The following is a 19,353-nucleotide window of genomic DNA, read 5'->3' as shown; positions in this document are numbered from 1 at the left end:
ATTATGCTGAACACTGGTGTGAATATCCTCATTTAATTCTAATGAATCCACTAGAAGGGAAGCAATACTATGACTGTTATTCCACTTAGCTGAATGTGGCAGAAAAAGAATCTTCACTCAAGGCACATCTGCAGTTCTGTTGGTTTTTTCTTGTTGTTGTTCTTTTCTGGTGCTTTTAAGACAGGACCTTATTACATAGCCCATGACTACTTTAAAGCAGCTGTGGGTCTCAGACTATCCTTGAAGTTGTGACATTCCTCCTGCCTCAGTCACCCAAGTGCTGAGATTACAGGTATGTACCAGCAAGTCTATCTCTGGTGTTAAAGTTTACCTAATGTTGCCTCTAGTATATGGAGCTCCATTTAAAAAAGAAGAGGAGCCTTAGAAACTGGGACAAAAGTTTATGAAGTACAAATTCTAGAGCATGTCCATTTATGGTAGAGGAGAGATTTGAGTGACACTTTGGTTGGAGCCTGGGACATCTTCTGAGCTCCTGGAAAGCTTGAAGTCCTGTGTAAGGAATCCTCCTCAGTGCTCTGGGGAAGTATATGTTGCCAATTGAAGTAAATGTTATTGAAGCTAGGAATAGCTCCAGGAGTCATTTACTCTAATGACTTTATTTTACAAATGGAAAAGGTGAAGCCTAAAGAGGAGGCTGTCATCACATAAGTGGTTTGTAGTAGCAGAATAAAGGGGTGGAATCCAGGGCTCCCTTTTTTCCTTCCTTCCTTTTTTTCCTTTCTTCCTTCCCTCCCTCCCTTCTTCCCTCCTTTTCTCCCTTCCTCCCTTCCGTCGTTCTTGTGAAATATTGTTTCCCTGTGGGTTTAGGACTTTACTGAGATTTTAGCACCTCACTTTGAAACAACTGAAATAAACACAGCATCCCCCCATTAATTGGAAAATACAGTCCCAGTTCTGAGAGTATGCATGTTTTCAGGACTCATTTCACTGAGCTCAGAGATTAAACATATCCTAAACAGCCTCGTTCTCCTTAATAACCTACCATTGCCTTAGCAGTCACAAATAAATTGAACCTGAGTATTTATACATTCTGGGCTAAGGAGTTCTATATATTTACTTCTCATGGTGTAAAGTGGCCCTGACTTTGACTTGCTTGGAATTTCCTCCCTACAAGGATCCACAGAGAAGCCCCTATCAGCATAACAACGTCGGTTTTAAAAAAAAGGTCATTTCTCTTTTTCTTTTATCATGGTGATTTCACCAAAGTTTCACTGCCTACTTCAGATTCAGGGAGCCTGTATTTAGCTGCACCTTGGCTGGTAAAAAACCAGTGCAACAGGTTATGATCCCTGTAGCATGACAGAGCTCTCTAGCTGCTTTCTCCAAAGCTCCTAAGCCAAAGCAAACAAGTAGTCTCTCTTTGAAGAGCTGTCCAGATGACTGAAAATAAAAGCTGCCTCTGAAACTAGGATCCTTTTCTTTTTATTTATTTTTTATATTAATTACAGTTTAGTCACTTTCTATCCCAGCTGTAAACCCTTCCCTCATTCCCTCCCAATCCCACACTCCCTCTCTCATCCCCTCCCATGCCTCTCTCCAAGTCCACTGATAGTGGAGGTCCTCCTCCCCTTCCATCTGACCCTAGCCTCCATCAGGTCTCATCAGGACTGGCTGCATTGTCTTCCTCTGTGGCCTGGTAAGGCTGCTCCCCCCTCAGGAGGGGGTGAGGCAGAAAGGAGTATTTTCGCATTAGAAAAGGGGACAGAATTTAATAGACCCTCTCTAGGCTGCAGTGGCAGTGAAGACAGTAAGAACTTTAGAGCTAAGAATAATGAGACCTCATTTGGGTTTATCATATTAATATACTTTGTACTACATTTTAAATGGGCTGCCTTTTTAGATGGCATTTATAGTCACCTTGGTAATCTGCTATTGAAAAAAATTCTTTTTTTTCCTTGTATAACTTTCTATGCCATTGAACTTGAAAAGATTGTCAGACACAGTGTTTATTTGCTTATGCCTCAGCTGAAACAACTAATGGAAATATCAAAGTTTCCAACACCTAGAGCCATAAAAGGCAAGGGGCATAGTAAGAACTGAGGTGCTGTTGGTGATGCAGTCATTTCTTGGTGTGGACTTCATGCATGTTACAGTAAAATGAACTGGCAGTAGCTGGTTAGCCCCTTCAAATAAATAGAAATCATATTTTCAAGGAGTTGGCAATTTTTCCACGTTATCAAGTTTTCCCCAACATGCATAACTGAGGAACAGCTGTAAAGATAAATGTTAACAATCAAAGAAAGGTTATTCGATGATGCAGTGGTCATTGCTAAGGAGAGGAGTCAGCTCCTCAGAGTCTGAATAGTCTCCTGCCTGAATAGCCTGTCACCTTCCTGATGCCTTACTCCCCCACACTTGGGATGAAATTGGCATCTTAAAACACAGTTTTAAGTAGTTACATGATATTTTCCTTATCTTTGTATGAGATGCAAATTAATCAATTCCTGCCTACAAATAACTAAATTGTTTCTTTACTCTTAAAAAAAAGGTCAACTAAAAAATGCAGAAATGATTGTTTTGGGACTCTGGGAATAGGCGATAAGTAAGTTCTAGTCCTACTCCTGTTAGTGGTGCTGTGGCTTGGATCTATCGGTCTGTCTTTCTGTCTGTTGGTCTATCTGTGTGTCTCCATCTCTTGTGGTATCTCTGTCACTGTCTCCGTCTGTCTGTCTTTGGCTTTTTGGTTTTGTTGTTGTTGTTCTATAATACTTTATGGTTTGCCTTACAAAATGTTTTCTGAGGCTCTCAATACTCAGCCTAGTCGCCACCAGCATCATCAGCAACTGTAGTTCTACCTTATGATAACTGCACACAACATCTAACTTTATACATGTTACAATCTCCAAAGCACTTGATGTTGGAAAACCTAGGTTCTTTTTTCTTCTTAGCTACCACATAACCTATACTCTGGCACTAGTTGTTTGACTCATTTTGGTCTCTGTTTCTTTATCTACAAAATGGGTACAATAATACATGAGCTGTATAACTTACAGGAGTATTATGAAGATCAAATTAGCAAATGTATGGAAAGCTGTTTTGGAAACTGTGAAGTATATAAAGTTCGATGTGATGCACAAAATTTGAACTCAAGGATTTGGCATTTTTGTACACTCTGCCTAAGTGTATAATATGTATTTCCGCTGTCCCTTTTTTTTGTTCTTTCTTATTTTTAATTAAAACATAATTATATTATTTCTTTCTTGCCACACTTACAATTTCCCCTCTCAAATTCATGACTTATTTCTCTTTATTTATTATTGTCAGACACACACATATATATTCATAAACAGGTAAAAACAATGTAATGAGACCATATAATATTATTTGCATGTGTGCTAGATAGTTTTATGTTAACCTGACATAAGCAAAATCATCTGAACGTCAACTAATATAATGTCTCTATAAAGCCAAAGCTTAGGGCATTTTCTTAAATAGTGATTGAGGGGGATGGCCCAGCCCACGGTGAGTGGTGCCATCCCTAGGCTGAGAGTCCGGGGTTCTATAAAAGCAGGCTAAGCAAGCTATGTTGTGTAAGCCAGGGAGCAGCTCCTCTCCATGGTTTCTGCATTAGCCCCTACCTCTAGGTTCCTGCCCTGTTTTAGTTCCTGTCCTGAATTCTTTCCATGAAGAATAGTGATATGGAAGTGTAAGCAAAATAAATATTTTCCTTCTCAACTTGCTTTTTGTCATGATGTTTCATCTTACCAATAGAAACTCTAACCAAGACAGTATGTATATAATTCAGGGTTGAACACTTGGTATTGATTAACCAATAAAATGACTCTCCTTGGAAAGAGTATTTCTCCCTCTCTCAGCAGTAGTGGGACCCTGTAAAATTCTTTCTTTCCATGACAGCATGCCTATTGGTGTTATCATTGTTCAGTTACTCTTTATGCAACCATATTGTTGAGGTATCATAGCTACAGCATCTCTCTCCCTTTTCTGAGGCAAGGATTTGTTGTATACCCTAGGCTGAACTTGAACTCACAATCCTTCTGCCTTAGGCTTCTAAGTGCTAGGGTTATAGACATGTACCATTCTACTTTCATTTTAGCTGTGTCTGGTGGAGTAACAGTGATCATTGCAGAAAGAATAAGTTATTACTTATGACATATTTACTATGTTTTCAAAACTGACCTAGAATATTGATGTTACAGCAAGTTGGTGCATAATTATAAACTTCTGTGAACAGAGAATAAAAATCCCTGAATGTATAAAATTTGAAAGTAGTATTATACGTATACATATAAATGTATAAATCTAATACAGGGTATTTGTTTTATGTATCACAAGCATGTAATAAAATAACTATATTATATAATAGGTATAAATATTAATTATCAGTTTTTAATTTAGAAGATCTAGAAAAATGTCTCCAATATAATAATAAAAGGATATAATTAATGGATAAGATAGGATCTTAAAAATGTGGTAAAACTTGATTTTTCTCTTCCGTCCTTCTCTCTGTGTTTTCCATTCCTTTAATTTCCCCTTCCTTTCTTACAGGACAGGAGATATACCAGGGCTTTGCACTTGCTAGGCAAGTGCTATATCACTATGTGACATGTCCAACCTTTATTTTTACTCTATGTAACTGATTTTATTTATATATAATTTTGAAGATTTTTTTAAACACTGATCATGAGTGAATTTGACATTTAACTTCTATAATCACTGAAAGAAAGGTTTATTACATTTGAAAATTGGTTTGGGGTGTAACAACTTATAAATTTGATACAATTCAAGAAAAAGAAATACCAAAAAAGTAATAGGCTTGGTGTTATTGGTTTAGTATAGCTTTCTGGTGAGAAGGTTGAAAAGATGGTGGGAAGACCACACTGAGAAGTTCAAATTCTCGTCTTGTATCTGATACCAGGGATTTGCATCATCTTTGGCAAGCCTTTTCTTTTTTTGTCCTCACTTTCTTCATCTACAAAATGAGGTAATTGAACTAGAAGTACTTGATATAGCTCCAAAATTATATGATGTATAAATGGGCTCTACACCTTTAGCTTTGTTTTGCTCACTCTTGACTATAAATCAAAGGGTGGTAAAATGTGGAAAAATTAACACTGGGGACACTAAATAAAAGATATTAACCATGGCTACTGAAACTTGAGCTTTACTGCATTTCTAATTGACTTGTGATGATTTTTTTTTCTTTTCTAGCACCTATTTAAAACTGACAGGGTTTTCCTTTACATGCAGAGTCACTGTGTAGCATTGTAAAGCTAGGAGCAGAAGAGCCATAGTAAGAAGACATCTTAGAGATGTCAAGAATTAACAACCATACTGCAGATCCAGTTCTGCTACCAACCATGGGACCTTGGGATAATCACTTAGCCAATGGTCTTCTCGGCTCCCTTTACTGAAAGCCAAGTTTAAGATAATCTGTAAGAAAAACAGTGACAGCATTGTGTAATAATGAGAAGAGGAGATGAAGCTGTTGAAGCATGAATATCTTGGGATATGAAAGAAAAAATCTACACTGCTTTTGGTCATCACCCAGGTATCAACCTGCAAGAGACAGGTTTCTGGTAGACTAAGGCCAAGTGATAGGAAAACAAAGGAGAAAAAGTGTTTATATTGTCTGGTGATTCTAAGCCCCACCTTCCCCAGTGAATGGAATTAGACAGTTAACCTTTGCTCTGGAGAGAAGGGAGACTGAAATGTGGAAAAAGTCATGCTAGCAAAATTTCTCTGTTAACCTTTTCCATATCACCTTCTTTTAATATTTCTAGTCTGACTTAGGCACCATCAAAAGGAGAAAAAGCCATCCACTAGAAAGGAAATGTTTGAGGCTGGAGAGATTGCTCAGTGGTTAAGAGCACTGTCTGCTCTTCCAAAGGACTTGGGTTTAATTCCCAGCAACCACATGGCAGCTCACCACTGGCTGTAACGCCAATTCCAAGGGATCTGACAACATCATACTAATGCACATAAAATAAAATTAAATATTTTTTATAAGGAAATGCATAAATCAACCAAGGACCATGTATGAAGAGGACCTAGACCCCCTGCTCATATGTAGCCCATGGGCAATCCAGTATCCAACTGGGTTCCTTAGTAAGGGGAGCAGGGCCAAAGGGAGCAGGGCCTGCCTCTGTCTTGAACTCAGTTGCCTGCTTTTTGATCTCCTCTCTCTGGTGAGGTGGCCATACTAGGCCACAGAGAAAAAGGATCCAGATAATCCTGATGAGTCCTGATAGGTTAAGGTCAGATTGAAAGAGAGGAAGACCTCCCCTATCAGTGGACTAGGGGAGGGGCATGGGAGGGAAGTGAAAGGGAGGGTGGAACTGTGAGGAGATGAGGGAGGAGGCTACAGCTGGGATACAAAGTGAATAGATTGTAATAAATAATAATAATATAATAATAATAATAATAATAAAATTTTCAAAAAGGAAATGCTCTAAACATCCATGCTGAATGTGTCTCCTGAAATGAAAGAATTTATGAAAACTGTGCCTGAGAAAGTTCAGTGGGTACTACATTCTTTCCCTTGATTGTGTGAAGATTTCTGGGCTCACTTTTCTCATCTGAAAAACTAAAACAAAGCAGATTTTATGTCTGAAGAAAGTTTGTTCTTTCCTTTAATCCAGCAAGTGCCTATCCTGCTTTATCCAAAGCAGTATGATGATCTTTTATCCGAAACAGAATGGGCAGTAATAAAATCATACTCAGTTCTGAGACAGTAAATAAGGAAGGACTGTACCCTAAGGAACTCCACTTAATTGTGGCGTGGTTAAAGCCTAGTAGTGTATATAGCTTTACTTTTTGATATATCATGAAATTCATTTTCTACCTTTTTAATTCCAAACCTAGTCTCTTATACTCAAGGTAGCATTCTCAGTATTCAAAGGTTGTCTCATTCAGCTTGTTCTCAGCTACAGAGTCACAAGGGAGATGAGTTGCCTTGCAGAGCTTCGGAAAATGGAAAAAAAATACAGGAAAAAATTCCTTCCTCAGTTTAATTTTGAAATCTTTATTTTCAACTACCTTCCCATTCTGTCAGCACTTACTATATACCACACATTATGGTAAATGTTATACATGAATGATCTTCTTATTTAATATTCACAGTACCTGTATAACATATGTACTGTTATATTTATCTTTATTTCGCAGGGGTAGTAAGACATTTATCTAAGGTCAGGTAACTACCAATAAGAGAGCAAAGATTCAAATTCTTATATTCCAGTTTAGTGTTTGTATTTGTCTTTTTGGTGCTTGCAAGTGGAATAGTAAGAACAGCTTTCCACTAAAGAAGGGTTAGCAACCCTTTACACCAGAAGTGTAAAAAAGGAGAACACAAGAATCAGGAGTAAGTGGTATAAAAAACTGGGTAATTCCAGGTCACTTTTATCCTGCGAAAAGTGCAGCTTGGCTTTCTTCATTGTTTTCATGTCCTCGTGTTCCTATATCTCTATAAGATGTAGAAGGAAGAATCAAAGACAGTGGGTTGGTTCTGGCAGAAACCAGGAGGCTAAAGGACATCATGAATACTGATTATGAAGAGCAGACTTAAACTCTTATGTACCAAGAGCCTGCCTGGACTTAGAAATATACCAGAAGTAGGTTTCTGTTTAGCTTTCACCATCTTTAGAGCAACGCATTAAAAGAATTATCAAGGGCTTAGTGATACCAAGAGGTGGAAAGGAATGAGAGATGTATGAGAAATCTTGAGTACAGAGCAGTGCCTACCTGGGAAGAGAATGCATGGAGGGTTTTTATCCTCAGTTCCTCTGGCTCAGGAAGAACACTCACTTACTAATATGATGCCCATAGAAATAAAATGACCAGGGATTCCCTAAACATGTTTTTTTTTTTGCTGCTTTTTCTGATAGTCCTCAATGGGCAGTCTTGTTTCTACAGAAGTTTTAGGTAATGCTTGCGGAGCCAGTCCACTGTGTACTTGGCCAGAGTGTTTTATTTTGAATCATTTTCATAGGACAAATGGAATGTTTGGCTAATTAATCTCTCTCTCTCTCTCTCTCTCTCTCTCTCTCTCTCACACACACACACACACAAACATATACACACATACACATACACACACAAACAGTGCCTCATGAAGATGAGTGTTTGTGATTAAAAACATATTGAATTAGAAAAAAAATAGAGTTTCTTTGGGAGATGATACCATAGATCTTCCTTTGCAATTTTGCCTTAGGTTATGCAGAGATATGCAACTCAGAAAGTTTCTTGATTATGGAGTGTCTGGGTGGTTATTGCTGCCAAGAGTTAAAGTGTATTGCAAACTTGGATGCATGGGCGAGAGATGTCTGAGATTAGGTTGGTGGGCTGGAAATATGAGGGGGTGTCGTGATGGGTTTCTTGGCAGAAAAAATAATCTTTGGTTTGAAGAAGAACTTAGAACTGTAGAAATGCTCAGAGAACAGCTGTTCAGGAAGGAAATCTGGGTTTGTGAAGTGACAAGTGATTTCACTTTTCAAAGGAAACTAGGTTTCTGTTTTTAGACAAAAAGCTCAAAATATCTTGAATTAATGATGGTATCAATAATGATGGCCAGTGGGTACTGGACACTATTATGCATCTTTTATACATATTTGTGATTTCATTTCAAGCTCCCAACAACTTAATAGGAGTTACCATGATGTGAGGCATGATGAAGTCAAGTAAGTTGCTCAGTGTCTCATAATAACTGGAAAAAGTTGGGATGTGAAAAGGTAAGTAAGTGATAACTAGCTAGAAAACACTATCCACCAGTTTTATGATCTGATAATTTGATCCTGGAATCTAGCAGTGTAGGCTAAGACAATAATCATGAACAGAACTTTCTGGATACATAAAGAGTTGAGAGATTCCATTTGGATGTTATTTCTACAGCTGGAAATGAAGTGAGCTTGTAAGGCGTAGTGATAGGCTATCAATGATAAAAGTCTCAGATGTTATCCGGAAGAACCTCTCTACTTAAAAAAAAAAAAAAAAAGCCAGAGATTGGAACCAGAGATACAGAAGCTGGTCCATAGTGATCGAGGCAGTTGATGTCAAATCTGAGACCAGATCTGGATATCTGTCTTAACTCCTGGTCAATTACTTACTCTTATGAATCTCTGTTATCCTTTTATTGTTTCACAAAGCCGTAGAAACACCGGATCTATAGTGCTCACTTTTTTTGTAATTTACATTATGACATCAGAGTAAACTGTATGGTGATATACGGGGAGAGTGTCTTAATTTACAGTCTAGACATGCCTTTACTGGGAAACAAATCACCCTGGAGTAGTTATCTAGCATTCATAAAGTTCTAATCAAGAACAGGTTCTATAGGCACCCCAGATATTTATCTCCAATTAGCATCAAAGGCTTTGTTCATTAAATTATCGTAGGTGAATTGATAGTGTGCAATATTTCTTGATTAATTATACATCTGTCAAAGGTTTTTATTTTTAACCTAAAAGAAAGAAACTACTGATAGGGATTCTTGGTTAGTGGAATGCTCTCAGTAGATGTTATCTTGACTACCTCAAGAGAACCAGCAAGCAGACTACTTAGAGTCAGAACACCTAAAATGACAGGGAACTGACTTTGACTGAGTACAAGAATAGGATACCAGATTGTTTTCGTGTTTACTATTTTAATAAGAAGCAAGATTTTATTTGTGTCCTACTTTTATTTTTGGTAATGGGGTTATGATAAGAAGACACATTGCTCTCACTCTTACTATGGTAGGCTATTGATAGCCTACAAGTAGTGCCTAATGGTGGGGTATGACCAAGGTGGCTTGTGTCTGTCTGCAACTCCAAACAAATTAGAAGACATGTCCCTTCTGGACACTGGTTAAAAGACAGTAAACCTCACTCTTGAAATATAGGTTAAGATCTTTCCTTAGGTGTTTCTTCAGAGATTCTTAACTTATACAGTATCTTCAATTTGTGGGGAATGTGTATGAGAGCCTAAACAATGTCTCCAAAGCAAGACCCCCACAGAAGACTTCTTCTGGTCTGTCAAATATATATTAATGACCCCCTGCCAGCATTCTGCCCTTGCTATACATTTCACCATTGCCCAAAGGAAGGTTGGAGTTGAGGTGGCATTTAGCTATGGAAAGCAACTGTATGAAGTGTATATGTAAGATTACATATGTGATGTATACAGAGGGGACCGAGAATTCTATTACGCTGGTATAACTTAATGTTTTGCTAAGATGAAAAGACAAATGGATTTTGTTCCCCTACTGAGTTATAATTTGTCTCTCTTCTCTCTGCTTTTCTCCAAACCAATAACTAGGTGCTAAATGGATTATACTGTATAGTGTGGTACAGATGTCAAAAACATGTGCCTTCCACCTCCTGTCATCTACTGAATATATCTTGTTTCTTTCATGGTCAGTTAAAAATAGGATTTGTATATGTTCAAATAGGAGTTTGGAATATGAGATCATCAAAGGCTTCACAATTCCTTATTAACATATGCCCCACATATGTCATCTGTCTGGCCCTTATAATCACTTAAGATTTCAACTCCTGTTTGAAATTGAGTAAGGCTCTAGAGGCAGGAAATTCTCTTGGTGCTATCATGGAGCCAGCTGTGTAACCTTGAGCTAGCTGCTTATGAATTTTGAACCACTTCTGATTTATAGTTTGTATAAATTGGAGTGAAATGCTGTAATGATTCCTTGGGCTGTACCGTATAAAATGATTTGGATGATGCTTTCCACATGGTACAGCATCAATGAGTGGTACTTATTATTTCAGTTTGTTGACAACAATCATGGGGATAAGGGGTACAATGAATGCTACAAAACATCCATTTTAATAAATAGACTGACATTTGCTGTGACATCTAGTCTATAGCATTGTTAAAGAATCATCACTGGCCAACAATGGCAAAGATGGGAAGATACACAATAAAAGTGAAAATCAGTCTGTTGTTTCTACTTGCCATCTCAGAGTTGTGGCTTTATTTGAGCTGGGGACTATGAGTCTATTAGTCTCTTCATTTTTTTCAAGTCCTATCCTAAATTTTTAGGTTAATGATTACCATGGGTCAATAAGACTTCAATTACACAGAGAAGCAACGTGTGAAAGTGCATAGACACTGCTTGGTGCATAGAGGGTGTTCAATATATTTCAGCCTGAATCTGCATATCTCAGTTTATAGTATCAGGATTTCTTAAAGAAATGATTCTCAAATTGAGTTTATGTTATGAGTATCACTCACAAAGCTTGTTAGATAGGCTTACCGTGTATTTTCAGAACTGGGAACTGATATTTAAAAAAGCATCTCTGTTGATTCTGATGCAAATGGCCCAATTCAAGACTCAGTTTTAAACTAATTGACAATAGCTTTGGAAGCTGCAGTGAGATGAAAGGATATTTGAGGGTTATAACAGGCTTAAATTTACAATTCTTCCATACAGAGAGTGCCAATGTTAACACCTTTATCCATAAGCTTACCTTTCTGTGGGTTGAATTCAGATCTCTACCTGTCTCATCCATTGCCTGAGCCCTTTAAGGCCTTTCTTGCAGTGAGTAATTGGTAACAGATCAGCAAATCATGGATAACTGAAAGTGGCGGGGTGATGGTGTATTTTTTTTTATCATAGCAATTTTTAAAAAGCTTTAAAAATGGCTCACAACTTTTCCTTACAAACTCATTTTACTTCTGAAAGTTTCTCACAGTAACAGAATTTTCTCACAGGAAATTCTAACATCAGTTATCTATGACAACAAACAACCATGCATAGAGCGGGTATTATATCAGAAGAGATCAATTCCATGGGTCAAATGCCACTAAAACAGCCAAAAATAGATAAGAGCCTAGTGAATAAGACCAAAGTTTATTACGGAGGACAAATGTGAAAAAAAGAGACAGTGTATACTAATTTGACCCCTTTTCCACCAAGGGTCTCCTACTACCTTCTTAATGTTCACCATCCAATTTTTGCTCAACTACCTTTGGCAGATAAGTGTCTTACTCTGGGTTACTTACCTGTCCTGGATATCACTTCTGAGGACTGTGCAAAGTAATAGGTGTTAATCTGAATAATAATAATAATAATAACAATTCTGTTTAAATGTGAGTGGGTAATAATTATTTAGCTCATTCTTTTCCAGATAGCACACTCACATTTTAGTATAGGTTTCCAATGTAATAACACAGATAGGTAAATTTGTAAAATTAGAGTGTCAATATTTTGAGAGGGGGTTGTATCAGTTTCAGTTTTCAAATGTCACTGGATAATGTTTGCATGTATTCCTTGGATGAGTCCTCAGCTAAGATATGTTCAGAAGCAACATTACACTTCCTTCCTCACTTTGAGCACCTCGAACACTTAGTTCATTTTTCAGTTTCTTCTGGAAAAAAAGCTAGAATTCTGTTGGACTTCCTGTTTATAATCCTGTTTAAGAGAAACCAGGCAGCTGAAAAGCAGATGTTACATGCCTCCTTCTGGCATGTCTTGACCCAGATGCAAAGAGGAAATAAAGTTGGAGCTAGAAACCAAGTTTAGATCTCTTGTGCATTCAGTTTCTAAACAGGGCACTTTGGGATATGGCAAGTAGCCAACACACTGTCATTCTGACTCATGAGCTACATTCTCTCTCACCTGTAGCTCACCTTCCACATTCCTACAAAAAACAACTCTAAGCAAATGTCCTCAAGGGCATCTAATAATGCCACTTCCCTGGCTGAAATGTACATGAGATTATTTGGAATATGATTGAGACATGTGTGGCTCAGAATATACCAAATATATCTCCTAAAAAACTGTTTGGTTAGTGAAAGTGTGCAAATCTTGATGATAAAATTGTGTTAGAAAGAGTCTATACCTTGGTGAATAGTCTCTCAGGTTTGAACTTTTTTGTTGTTTTGTTGTTCAAAGTTTGATTTAAGGACCATCAGCATTAGCATCACTTGGAAACTTGGTAAGAATGAGAAGTGTTGAGCCCATAGCTAACTTTTAAATCATACTGTTTAAAATGTTCTTCAGGCATATGGTGTACACATGAAAGGTTGATAAATGCTATTTTATAGTGAATTGTGCCACATGGTAAGAGATCATCACCAGCAGTGTCTTCTGTCTTATCCAAATGCAGACAAATAGTGTTGTGTTGAGGATAACTGCCTAAAAAGCAAGCCACAATTGGGAATCAAGGGTCATTTATTTTTCTCACTAACATTCAGTTTGAGTCCAGAAGAGAGTAGGATGTTTACTTCCATTGGGAGACAGGCCAGAATGTATAAATGAGCCAAGATAAGAGAAGGCTAGAAAGAATGAGAAAGAGATGCTTCTCAGCTAGGTTCCGAGTACATCTAGTGTAACCATCACTGAGGTGCGATTTATTATGTCATTCCAAAGAATAGAAACTTTCTGCATAAGATTCAGTTTCCCTACCATCCTCATCTCTTCTCTGACTTTCCTTTAACCTGCCACTGCCCACATATAATTACAGATCATACAACAGCCATTTCAATAAAATGAAACCCTATGTAGCTGCTTTCCAAAATAGTCCCAAAGGCTTTCAAGTTTTACATAGGGAAAGTGAGCCTATTGTTTTGCTGTACTCACACTCATCCTACTACTTATCCCTGAAAAAAGACTTCCATAACCAAAGCCAGCTAACTTTGATTTGGGTAAAAAGCCAGTATAAATATCATATCCTAAGATCCTCCATTTGAGTATCTTCCCTTATAGTGCCAGGTTTTAAATTCAATACTCTCATTACTTATTTTAATCCTTTCTTCCACCACTTTAGGTTATATTGTTGTGTTCAGAAAAAAGCTGGTATCCCCAAAATAGTGTATTGTTCTTAAGAAGAGTGAACTAAGAACAAGGCTATTGTACTGAAGAAGAAAAGATTTAGACTTTCAGTGTAGGAAATAGTCCCTGTGTAAAGTTAGTGTGGATGGGCCAGGAAGTGCGTGGGTGGTCAGCCAGAGTAAGAAAAGAAAAGAATGGCGAAAAATATAGTAGAAATTATCATTTTGCTAAGCACTGACTCTTTGGAAAGACAGTGTCCCTAACTTTGTGTTGATTCTAGACTTTAGGCTGAGACTACTTGAAACTTTATGCCTGACTTGGATATTTCCTGAGCAACTTTAAGGAGGGAGAGCATTGCTTTTGTGCATGTGCAACTCCCTTGTTCTATTGAAGTATACCTATTGCCCCATTGGTTGTTTTAGTGGTGTTCTCTCCTGAACATTTCATCTAATTAAAGCCAAAGTACTAAAATGCAAAGGAATGGAGTCAAAATGTGGTTGTAAAATTATTTTCTTGCTCTTCATAGGAGATACAAAGTTTCACAATTGTATGAAAATGACTATTCACCTTTCCAGAAAGGAAGACAAGCAATGACATCTCAGCACCTTCATTTAGTTTTCAATTTGTCAAAATAGAACGAGCCAATCATCTCCAAATACCCATAACCATGAAACTTATAGATATATCTGGGGCCAAAAACATTAAAGCAGCTCACAGTACTGACTAAATTTTAGGGACTATGAAGGGAAATGTAAAATTAAGAAAACAACCTCTATTGAGGCAAAAATCAGGGCATTTAGAACATTAGCTTCATTTAGGAGAAAAAAAAAACAAGTTTAAATTGTAGCAAGAAATAAAAATCATGGCTTATTTTTCAGGAAGAAAAATAGAATGACAAATAGAATGACAGAGTAACTCTCTTTCCCCCTTTTTTTGTTGTTTGTCTTTTTGTAAACCCTCTTTTTCCACTGCCTTCACTTATTAGATCAATAGGAGGCTGTCTTGTATGAGAGGTAATACACTTTGCAAGAAGCTCAACTTTACAGCCTGCTGATTGCCATCTATTTTTATGGCCAAAATGAACAGCCTCCCTTCTCCATTACAAAACATAGATTAAGAAAAATAAATGATAATAAACCTTGTGAGACAGTGACTTAAATCTTTGACTGACACCACTGAGGCAACCTCTTTGTGCTTCAGTGGGCTAAGCCAGCTGGCCAAAAGGACTAAGGGAGCTAATCCAGTGAGCTTCCTGCGGACTAGCCAGGAGAGAGGCAGGGCAGCAAATGTGCAAAGATCCTTCAGGGGTGAGGGGTGCGGGGTGGAGCCAGAGCAGATAGTGGTTAGAACTTGCAAATCTATTGGAGGGTAAGAGCCTTGATCTCAGGGTCTTCACTTTAGTTTATAAAGTCATATGAAAAAAGACCAGCACTCAAACAAAGCCAAAACAGAACCACTAAATTGCAGAGCTTGTGATCAAGAGAGACATTTCCTTTCCAGTGGACCTAAATGGTTAAGTGGGTCCTTCCTCGAAATTAGAGTAATTAGGTAATTAGATTGTGACTCTGTGGGTAGGAGAGAGAAGCCTGTCTAGGCTATGCACACTTGGTAGCAAACATGCTCAGTTATAAAAAGGGTAAGTTCTCAGTTTTCAGGTGTATTGCAAGTCACTTGTAAAAATTAATAGAAGAAAAAATTGCAGCTGATAGGTTAGGTTTATTCGACAAAAGGGATTTTGCCTGGGGCTCCAGCTGAGCTAGTACTCCCACTATCAACAACACTGAGCTTTCGTCAACAATTTTTTATTTAAGCCAATGCATTTAGAGCACAATTCTGTAACCTTTAAGGTTACATTTGCCTTTTTCCTGCTTCTAGCAAACAGTACGTAATCCACGAGCACATTTGTTGGCTCTAAAGGTGTACAACAGCAATTTTTGCAATGACAGTGCAGAGAGGGAATATGAGATCTGTGTGCTAATGAGCTGACACTGCAGAGGCTGGGGCGGTGTACTGTGGAGTGCACTACAAGTGCACAGCAGCAAGACACAGGAGGGGACTTCAAGAAAATTAGCAGTGTTTACCGAGGAACCAGGACAGCAAAGTTACACCATGGGACCCTAGAAGATCTTGATACTTCCATACCCTTTGAAACCTGAGAATGATCTAATTGGTTTATTTTTTATTTTATTTTATTTTATTTTTTTTGTTCCCTAAATGCTAGATCTGTAACTTACAAACTGTGTGTGCATTGTTTTTCATATGCACTAATCATGTGTGTGCCTATGGATGTTTATAGACACATGCATGCTAAAACCCATTTATTCACACCATCATTCTTCATTTCCCCAGCTAAACTGAAAAGTAAGGCAGTGAACTCTATTAGTACCTATGAAATGGGAACATGTGCTCTAAATCAGAAGATCTCGCTGAGAAACTTCAATTCTCCACTGAGCTAAGATCCCAACTGAACTACCTTTCAAAGCTAGGGAGGCTTTTATTGGTCTCTTAAGGCACAGAATGTAGTCAGAGTCTGTCTTAAGCAAACCTCTTGATGCTTGTACAAAAAACCTTTCTTGCTAGTAGAGTCTTTAAATAACTGGTGCCTGGATTCATTGTGAGAGCAATTTCTGAATACATTGCATGGAGCAAGATGACAATGCAGAGGGAAAGCAGAGGGCATGCACAGAAGGCATTACTGTTTGTTTATCCCTCACATTTCTGTTTACCTGCATACCTTATCCCCTAAGAAGTGTGTGCTTGTTTTGGGATTGAAGAGGCAGAAAAGATAATGAGATCAATGCTAGTCCCAAAGAAAGCTGAAACCAGTCATTCTGCATGACAAAGAAGTTTCTTTAATTTTTGCTAGCTCAGTTCCACACTGAACTAGATAGGAGGGACGTGTGGCCAGAGTTGGACTCATCTGAGTTTTCTATAGAGTTCCTCAGATAGGAAGATCAGAGGATACTGGAGTTATTTGTTTCCTTTGTAGAATTAGGTAATCGCTTGGAGGACTGGGATCTGCAGTCATTTGCTTGGTTCAAGTACTGTTAGAATTCTTTGCTTTTATCTGAAATATTTGACTTAGGCTTCCACAAGAAAAAGAACAATCAAGGGGGAGAAAATAGGCCTCTCCAGGGCTTCTCTGCCTCCTTGAACTATTGTTTTCAGAGGCTGTAGTTAGACTAAGTATCTTTCTCATGCCAAACCACCAAACAGCAACTGCCAAGAGACAGCTTTTGGATCTGACTCCTATTCAACAATTGTGACTTTCAGACCTGACTGTTTCATGGACAAGAGAAGATGGCAGCTTTTCTCCACTGTCTTCTGAATTAGCTGTAAACTTTGAGAGTACAACAACCGCTAGGTACACATCATTTATTTCTAGATTGTTCTCCCATGTGTTCCCTGTGTCTGTGCATGCATATATGTGTATTTGACATAACTAAGGAGGAGGTGTCCTTTTGGTTTTCTTTTTCTAGCTGCCTAGTTAGTCTTACTCCTTCTCTCACACTGTGATGTATGCAGCCATAACCCAGCCTTGTAAGTAAGTGTTGTGGATTCAAGTTGAGATTTCCATCAATTGCTTTTCCTTTCTTATCATTGTTCCCTTATTTCCCTGATAGGTAAGGAGTTAAGACAACTCAACACCAATTTGGTTGACTTATTTCCACTTCCTAAATCTGAGATTTTTCTCATGACAAAGGTCATTTCCTGACTGTTGTTCAGGTATGGTTCTGATAGCCAGAGGTAGACTTGTGAGTGTCAGACCAGTTTGATCATAAGAATAAGATCCAAAGCTTTGGAAATCAATCATTCCTGAGAAATCAAAAGGCCCTCTTAGCCCACTGCTCAACAGTGGACAGACTGGGAAGGGAGATGAAATACATATTATTCCTTGTTAATTATAGTACACTTGTTAGTTTCATGTATTTGGTTTTAAATCTGTTCTAATTGATATTTAGGAAACTACATCTGAGAACCAGCCTCTTGAGGAGATCACAGTGCAGCAGGATTAAGAATCAAATGTGCCTTGTAAATGCTAGAGGGAGGCTGGGGATCACAGAAGACAGACACAATGTATAACCAGACATTTTGCAGTTTTGATACTTAACTAAAATTAATAAATTTCTTTTTGTCAGTGTTGGAAAACTAAACAATGTCAAATACAGAGTGTCTCAGAAAATGTTTGTAAAAGGATCTGCACTTTCAGCTAAATTTTTCTGCAAGTTAATATCCGTTATATATTTTGAAAATTACTTTTTCATTCCTCTTTTTCTTTAGCTCAAGTTTTCAAATCCAAATATAAAAATGTGCGCTGGGGGACTTATTTATGGATTGTTAGGGATTTCCTATCTTTTGAGATGGATGGATTTGAAAAAAGTCATATACAAAGTCAAACTCAACCAGACAAACACACACACACACACACACACACACACACACACACACACATACACACACACACACACACACACACACATTTATCAATATAAATGAAGCTTCAGATTTCAAACTACACCAACCAGAGAAACAAGACACACTTTGTGTTAATTGCCTTCATCTGGGCGAAACTTTTAGTGAAATAATGTAAGCTTAGATGAAGAATTCAGTGTTTCTCACAAAAATCCCTTGAAGTTAAACAAAACAAAACAAAACAAAACAAAAACCCTGTGTCCAACAAGCTATTAGCCATTTGAGTTCTTGTGATTTTACTGTTAAAATTTCCCCTTTGCAAAGAAATAATCATGAGGACAATTATTGATTTCAGAAATGGCTTTGGGGCTGATGAAATTCCCCTTTTTGGTATTCGTTTTTCTTGCTTCAAGTCTCTTCCCAGCAACCAATCTTTTGCTCTAAATTAAGAATTGTGTTGTCCTTAACAATCATGTGTGTGTGTGTGTGTGTGTGTGTGTGTGTATGTGCATGCACGCATGCTTGTGTGTGTGTGTGTGTGTGTGCGTGCGTGTGCTAGATCTAAAGCATGTGTGTTCTACAGAGAGAACTGCCTTTTCAAAAATTCACCTGAGCACTGTCTTCCCTCTTCCTTTCAGGCTGACAAGCATTTGTCACTTGCAATCAGTTTTGTAGTATTATCAGTTCTTATCAGAGCTCTCTGGGTAGGACAGAAACAGGCCAGGGAATCCAGCCTGATCTATGCCTCAAGGTCACTTATTTGCAGGGTTCTCATATTTTGTTCCTATGTGTCAGGCAATCCTACAAGCTCATTCCTGCCACCAGACACAGCTTTAACACTCAAGTATTGTATGCCCTGCATTGACTCAATCAAGGAGCTGCTTTTGCTTCATTTTAAATCCATTTGAAATTTCCCTGAACAACCATGCTATTTTCTTTCTTTCTTTCTCCCCCCCCCAAAAAAAAAAAGATGCGGGGGAGGGGACACCAGTGTAGCAGGGAGGAAAGTGAAAGTTTTTCATGAAACATAATTCACCACAGAGTTTTGCCCACCGCTTTCGGCCCCGCTGCAGAATCCTTCAAGGTTGATTTATGCAACATGAACCCAGGATTGAATCCTACCTCAGTCTGCTTATGAAGCAGTCTACACACACACACACACACACACACACACACACACACACACACACACA

The 19,353-nt window shown here is 38.0% G+C and overlaps 1 protein-coding gene across 3 annotated transcripts in view; it reads right to left on the bottom strand.

The window, feature by feature from the left end:
* Gria3 (glutamate ionotropic receptor AMPA type subunit 3) overlaps positions 1–19,353 on the bottom strand; it is a 359,624-nt gene that overhangs the window by 338,499 nt on the left and 1,772 nt on the right. The gene's annotated exons all lie outside the window — the stretch shown is intronic.

This window comes from Psammomys obesus, unplaced genomic scaffold (assembly GCF_907164565.1).
Source record: "Psammomys obesus unplaced genomic scaffold, mPsaObe1.curated_primary_1811, whole genome shotgun sequence".
Classification (NCBI taxonomy): Eukaryota; Metazoa; Chordata; class Mammalia; order Rodentia; family Muridae; genus Psammomys; species Psammomys obesus.
This window is presented reverse-complemented; position numbering and strand designations above follow the sequence as displayed.